Below are 7,203 nucleotides of genomic sequence, written 5' to 3' on the forward strand. Positions count from 1 at the left end.
AAATTCCTTCCCTCTCTTGGCGTCCATGTCTGTCCCAACTTGTGTGTTTCTCCTCTCAGCGTTTACTCAGAGCATTTCTCCAGCTGAAACAGCTCATGTCAAGTAAACTTAAAAATACAATCTTATTTCATCTTTTCAACGGCCAAAGGAGTTGTGTGAATAATTTTAGGCAAAAAAAAAAATCCTTCATGGGTCTTGTTGCCGTAAACGGAAACATGTGCTGTGTCACCATGTAGAAAAGCCTGGTGTAAGGGGCCTGTTTAGATGCTGCCACTAGCTTTCCTTGTAATGTGATGCTCCTCGTCTCAGAATCACATGAGGCTAACATGAGTCATCTGCTGGAAGAAAATGTATTTATCTGTAAGCTAAGTTTGGAAGCATGTCTAAACATAGCCTACAGATCCCAGCAGGACTGATCAACAGCTGCATCACACATACAGCAATTACTCATATTGTAAATCAGATGCTTTCACTTTTAATATTACTTCATTTGAGTAAACAACTTTTTTTTTTTTAGCACAACAATTATGGGTTTAAAAACGATTATGTAAAAAAAAAAAAAAAAAAAAAACTGCAATCAACCTTATGTATTAAACCAAATAATTTTTCATTTCTCACGTCCATGACCATGTGCTAATACAAGAATCATTAAAAAAAAAAGATCCTGGTGTCATTTAAAGATTAAATCACAATTTAATGTAACATTACGATTTAAACACCAAGGTAGAAATGGTAGGAAATTTGCTCAATTAAGGCACACACGTAAACGCTTCAGTTTACTTTTATGGCACCAAATTACAACAAATGCCATCCCAGGGCACTTTATAAACAGGTCCTGTTCCGTCCAAATTCAACACAAAACCGATCCGATTCATTCAAAAAGAATCAGATCATTCAGTCACAATGAGCTGATTTCATACAGTGCAAAGTCCGTTGATCATGTGCCAATTACAAGGGGTGTAAATCCAGGGGCGGTTCTAGACCAAATTTACCAGGGGGGCCAAGGTGGGGCCAGTGTTTTTTCACAAGGGCACAAAAAAAAAATTAAAAACAATAAAATGGCAATATTTAACTGTGTAATAATATTAAGTGAGCCACTTGTGGCTCTGGAAGTGCAGGTTCCAGACCCCTGATCTAGCAGTTGAAAACTTTGCCCCCTGCTCAATACGGCTAAAGCTAAACGTGAAACATCTTAAGTTTTAAAATCTTTTTCGAGTAAAGCTGTATAGTTAAAAAAATAATATTGGTCAAAGTGACCAATCAGTTATGGTTTCTTTGCCATTGCAAATTATCATGAGAAGTTTTTTTTAACATCATGCTTTTAGTACAGGGGCCATAACAGGGGCCAAGGCCATTTCTACAGGGGCATGGGCCCCTGTTGGCCCCTGTCTAGAACCGCCCCTGTGTAAATCACCAGATTAATCACGATACGATGCCATATCGATTTGTTCGGATGACACTACGATATTTGCAGATATCACAAAGTCTGTTACGATTTCCGATCGATGCGATAGATATTATGCAATATCATCTGCCCTTCTAACACTATTAGATTGATATTAAAGGCATACTATGCAACATTTTTCAGTTAATTAATGTGTTCCATACCATTTTGGATGATTAAATGAGTCATTTCAGGTCGAACAAAGGTTTTCTCGGCCGCACTGGGGGTCTGTGGGGGAAATACCGCACTTGCAAGAGCAAGAGCTTACGGCTCGCACACACAGAAGTCTTGCTTTACGGGGAGAACTCCATGTGTTTTTTATGGGGGAATTATTCTGCCATAATCCAAGAGCACAAAATTTCTATTTGAGAAAAGAATTTCATCTTCTTGCACTCAAAACTTGTAACGCTCACACTCAAAATATATTCTCTTCTCCCTCAAACTTTGTTTCTGCTCTCAGATTTAATGCTTCTTCAGATATTTTCTCCTCTCTCTTGACTCCTTCTCCTCGCACTCAAACCGATACGCGCTTGCGGATTTTTTTTGCTCTCTCTCAGACTGCAGTCGGATCGTCGCCTAGCAACCTTTCCAGCCAATAGAACGGCAGCCTCAGAAAGGGTGCGCTTGTTTAACTTACTGAGTGTGCCTGTGGTACTACACCGCTCGTAAGAGCGTCAGTAGTTTTGTGGCCATTCATAGCTCGATTGAGCAAAGTTCAGTAAATATGGATAACCCAAACGGTTTTGAAGTAAGTAATTTGAAACAATCAGTGGTTTATTATGTACGTAAACTTAGAACTGACATATTAAATTATTACCTTTTGAAATTAATACTTGTTTCTACTTCTCCAAAATTATACTTCAGGATAACTATTGTGCCATCCCCACAACACGGGACCATGCAGCTAGACAGCTAGCAAACAAAATGAAAAAAAGTTCCCCACACAATGCTTCCTTTTGTTGCGTTCTCTTAAGAACCTTCATTCACAAATCTGCTTTTAAACCCTTTTTTGTAAAAAGAATAATATTTTCCAAGGCAGAAGTGTATATAACAAATCCAACTTCAACATGAGCAGTTTCTCTAGCTTCCTCGCTGAAAAGCAGATTTTACCGGAGCAAAATACGTCAAAGATCTTTTTTTAAGGTGAGAGCACTCACTATCTCACGTAATTCACATAGAGATCTAACAAAGTTGTGATGTCTCACTCTGATTGAATATGAACCCAAAACTTTTCTAACTGTTTTCAGCATAAATTTCCTCTGATTAGTTTTAAACTGTGAACATATTTAATATCTTATTTATGTAATTTATTCACAACACTAATTTCTTGCTGTCTTTTAACAAAAGGCAGAACAACTATAATGTTTCTTTCTATAATTCTCTGCTGAGAAGTCTGGAGAGATTCCTGAGCAAAGTGTACTTAGCCACCCTGACACAAATATGGATTATCTTCATTTCATGTGCACTCGTGAACTTGTTTTAGTTGATTTAGTTTTCTTGATGTACTGTAGAGCGTGGTGAGGTCTGTTGTGGTGTTAACTGTTGGATGGACTGGGTTGGGGGGGGGGGGGGGCAGTTGGTGTCATCTGTTGAGCTCCATCTTCTTGAAGCTGTGCATTCAGTAAAGTTACAAGGTTTCTTGCAACCTCTCGTATGGAACAAGTCTAAAAAAATAAATTAAGCACTTTATTATAAATATAAAATACTTAAAAACTCAACATAATGTATACACATGTTTATAGGTAATTATGAACATTTTTTGCTTTGACATATAAATCAAGCTCCAGAAAAATATTTTACAATTCTTTTCAAATGTTTACTATTTGTCACATTTATCTTATCACGGATATTTTAGAAACATTAGAAACATTTAATAAATCGTAGGTCAGAATAGAAACATTTAATAAATGGAAGGTCGGAATGTGTCTCTGCAGTGCACTGAAGGTTCTAGGCTTTCTAGATTTAACCACTGATCTCTATTTGTTCACTGGAGTGTGCATTGGCCGTATATAATACACGTGACGTCGCTGTGAAGCCACCAGCCGCCATATTGGTACTCCCTATTTTCCCCCAGTAACTAAGGAATATGTGCGCTACAGCATCGAATAACGAGGATTATCTCATGTTCAGGGGGACCTTAAAACTTTTAAAATGTCAAATGCCATATACTTTTATGTTATGTTCTAAAACTACCAGGTACTGAGAAAATCATGTGCTGAAATATTTTGCATGTTATTTTATATATATATGTATATATATATATATATATATATATATATATATATATATATATATATATATATATATATGGACTGTGGGAGCCATCATACTAAGACAGAATTTGCAGTGCACTTTTACTTTCGCCCTCTGGGGGGAGCCTCGCTGGAAAATCAACCCCGGTTGCATAGTATACCTTTAATAAACACTGAGCAGAGCTCTTTTTCTGTCTGTACCATAGGTACTCATGTGACTACCGAGTGGTCATTCTGATGCGGGAGAGAACACAGGGTAACAGCGTCACGCAGCTTCATAAGAAGCTGCAAGAAGAGCACAGCGCAGCATGGACCCGCCGCACGCTGGAGTACTTTGCTGCCTGTGAACCCTTCAGTGACTCCTGTGTGGTCGAGCCGCCAGTGTTCTCTGCTCCCCCGCCCCTCCCGGCCCTCCCTAAACCCAAGTGGCTTCTGGCTGTGTACGCCAGGGGCTTCCTGTCACGGCTGCCTGAGGTAAAGGCCAGAACATACATGTATGTACGTATGTACGTATGTACGTATGTACGTATGTACGTATGTACGTATGTACGTATGTATGTATGTATGTATGTATGTATGTATGTATTTTTTTTTTACATAGGTTACCAAGAAAGTGGCCGGTGCAGCTGCCAACACAGCTGGGTGGTGCACCAATGTGGGCAACGAGCACGGCCAGGTTCTGGTGTCGGTCCTGACAGCAGCAGAGGGCCATGGACTGTGGCCCATGGCGGCAGGTATTATGAGGCGCTACAGGGAGGCAGGAGTGGCACCTCCTGCCATAATGTATGTGGAGCGAGACTGCTGCAGCCCACATGGACAGTCACAGACCAGGGCCATGTTGGCTGAGTGGAAGGATCTTCAGGTGCGCCTGGACATCTGGCACTTCATGAGGTGTTTTGCAGTAGGAGTGATCAGGGAAGCTCATCAGCTCTATGGCATATTCATGGCTCGACTGTCCAGGTGAAGTCTTCATCTTGTTTGTATATTTAGTAACTAATAATTTTCATCTTCATTTCAAATTGCTGCCAAAGGAACTGGTCTGCACTATTTTCATGTGTGCACAACTCCATGTAGGAGAGAAATTCATTAAAGTCAATGGATGTAACGCAGTGCTTCCCAAACTTTTTGCATCGCGTACCCCTTGGAGCATTTCATCTCCATCCGCGTACCCCCCTCCCCCCCCCCCCCCCAAAAAAAAAGAAACATTCAACATAGGGATCAGAGTTTTATTAACTTGACTGCAGATACTAAATACATCTGCATTATAAAAGGGCATAACATAATAACATGTAACAAACAAGAACAAAGACTATAACGAGCCCACGTCATCCCATCGCCATCCTCTTTCTCCTCCTCCGGCTCATCAGCGACACACCGGACGCAGCGACCTGGAGGGCTCTCCCCGCCAGCCGCACACTCCGCTGCGCGCAGCTCCTCCGTGCGCTGAGACGCTCGGCTCCTCTTCACCTCCCGGCCGCATAATGACCTCCGCGGCTACGATGACGGAGCCTCTCTACATCGGCTGGACCCGATCAGCGGAGGAACCACACCCCCTCCACCGCCCGCTGATGACGGCACTCCTCTCCCCCTGCGGCTCCTCCTGTCCTTCTCCGGGGACGTCACAGCTCGCCTCTAACCAACTTTATCAATGTCAAGCCCGAGCCCTACTCGAGCTCGTGCTATTCATTGAATTTAAGGTTGCTGCTTTGCGTACGATGCCACTATTCTACGGCATTTGATTTTTTTTTTCCTGCATTTTTATTTTTTTTCCAAAATCTTTTTCCTGTACCCCCTGTCATGACGTCGCGTACCCTACAGCAGCGCTGAGAGGGAGGCCATGGACCGACTCAGCCCCAAGATCCTCAAGAGGCCCTTGGACGAGCGCTACCAGCCTCCTGGGTCATATACAGGCAAGAAGATTGATGTTAACTCAGACGTGTTGGCAGAAGAAAAAACTGGGACAGTGGTTTCTCTGGAAATGCATCCATGGTTTTCTGATGCCGACGTCTTTCCACCAACCGACACTGACATGCAGAGCTAAAAGGAATCCTCCATTTTAAAAGGACAGAAACAGAAGCAACACATTTAGTGGTAAAATATGTTTTTATTCTTCCTGATGAATAAACAAAGTCTAAAGCAGGTCAGAGACTGAAAGAGCCTGCAGTGTTTTCTTCTGGTTATAATATTTTCATTCATGGTTCACTTTAAAACTCTAAAGTAGTAGAAAGTACAGACAGTTGTGTCAGAGTGTAGCCATGTAGTATCATCACTTTCTACTTCCACTTTTTACTCTGCTACTTTCCACCACTATGGAGTGCATGTTTGAATACTTCCTTAGTTCACATTCTTGACTAATAATCTGTTATCTACAGGGGAGCTTCTTGGGATGGAGAACCTTTACAGTCAGTCTGGTCGGTCGCTGACTGTCATGGAAAACCCAGAGGAAGAGGATCGGCTGGTGGAGCTGATGATGATGAGGCGGTGCATGATGAAGGCTTTGTGGAGGAGGAACCTGAGGACCTAACCGTGCCGTCCTCCTTGTTCCAAAACAAAGCAGCGTCCAGCAGGCCTCCAGCCCCTCTTCCTCTGCACCATCCACATCCAGCCAAAGATCTTTACATCAGCACCTCAGCAAGAGTCCTCTGCCTCTTCTACAGCCTCCTCTCCTGCAGCGCCCTGTCCAGCCAAGTGGAGCCTCTGGTCCTGCAGCATCAGCTGGGTCCAGCGCAGACCAGGCCCCTGTGAGTAGATGACACGTTAGCTTCAGTGCAACATCACTGAGATCGTACATGCTGTAATGTATTTTGTATTTTAATGCTACCTTGCAGGCTGCAGTCCTCGGACCTGACGGCATCACAAGTTGGGATAAGGTCCAGGACTTGGCCGAGTACCTGGTGTCCCTGCGTCAGGCTCTCTATCTGGACGAGCAGCAGGTCAAAGAGGTCATCCGTCTGTGGACCGCTCTGCCTGAAGGGGACAAGAGGAGGATCCATTACCAACCCAGGCACCAAGCCAAGCTGGCGCACGGCCGCTTTAGGGCCGGCCCCAAAGAATAGGGGCGTCACCCCGGGTGTGGACAGTGTCAAGAGGAGCCTGATTGGTCCTCCAGGGGGACCGGCTCAGTGGCCCAGCACCAGTCGTCTAGTTGAGGCTCTGTGCATTAAATTGTGTTCAATGCACAAGTCTCCAACTAAGAAGGATGGAGTTCGGCTTCCTCGGTGGACCAAAGTTCTCACGGACTACCACCACATCCTTGACCTGGTGCTGGACTGCCACCCCCTGATGGAGGCCACCTCTCTTCAGCCTTTTGTCCTCAATCAAAGGACTCTGACACAGTGGTAAGCACAGTGCTTATTTTTTTTTATTTGGACATTTGAAATATAAGTATTGCAGTTAATTGTAATGACAATTTCCTGATTGCAGGTTTAATGGAAGGGAGAGCACGCAAGAGATTAGTGTCCTCACCCAGGGCCTTGCTGCAGAGGGCCACATAGCTGTGGCCAGCTC

This window comes from Fundulus heteroclitus, chromosome 4 (assembly GCF_011125445.2).
Source record: "Fundulus heteroclitus isolate FHET01 chromosome 4, MU-UCD_Fhet_4.1, whole genome shotgun sequence".
In the NCBI taxonomy this organism is placed as follows: Eukaryota; Metazoa; Chordata; class Actinopteri; order Cyprinodontiformes; family Fundulidae; genus Fundulus; species Fundulus heteroclitus.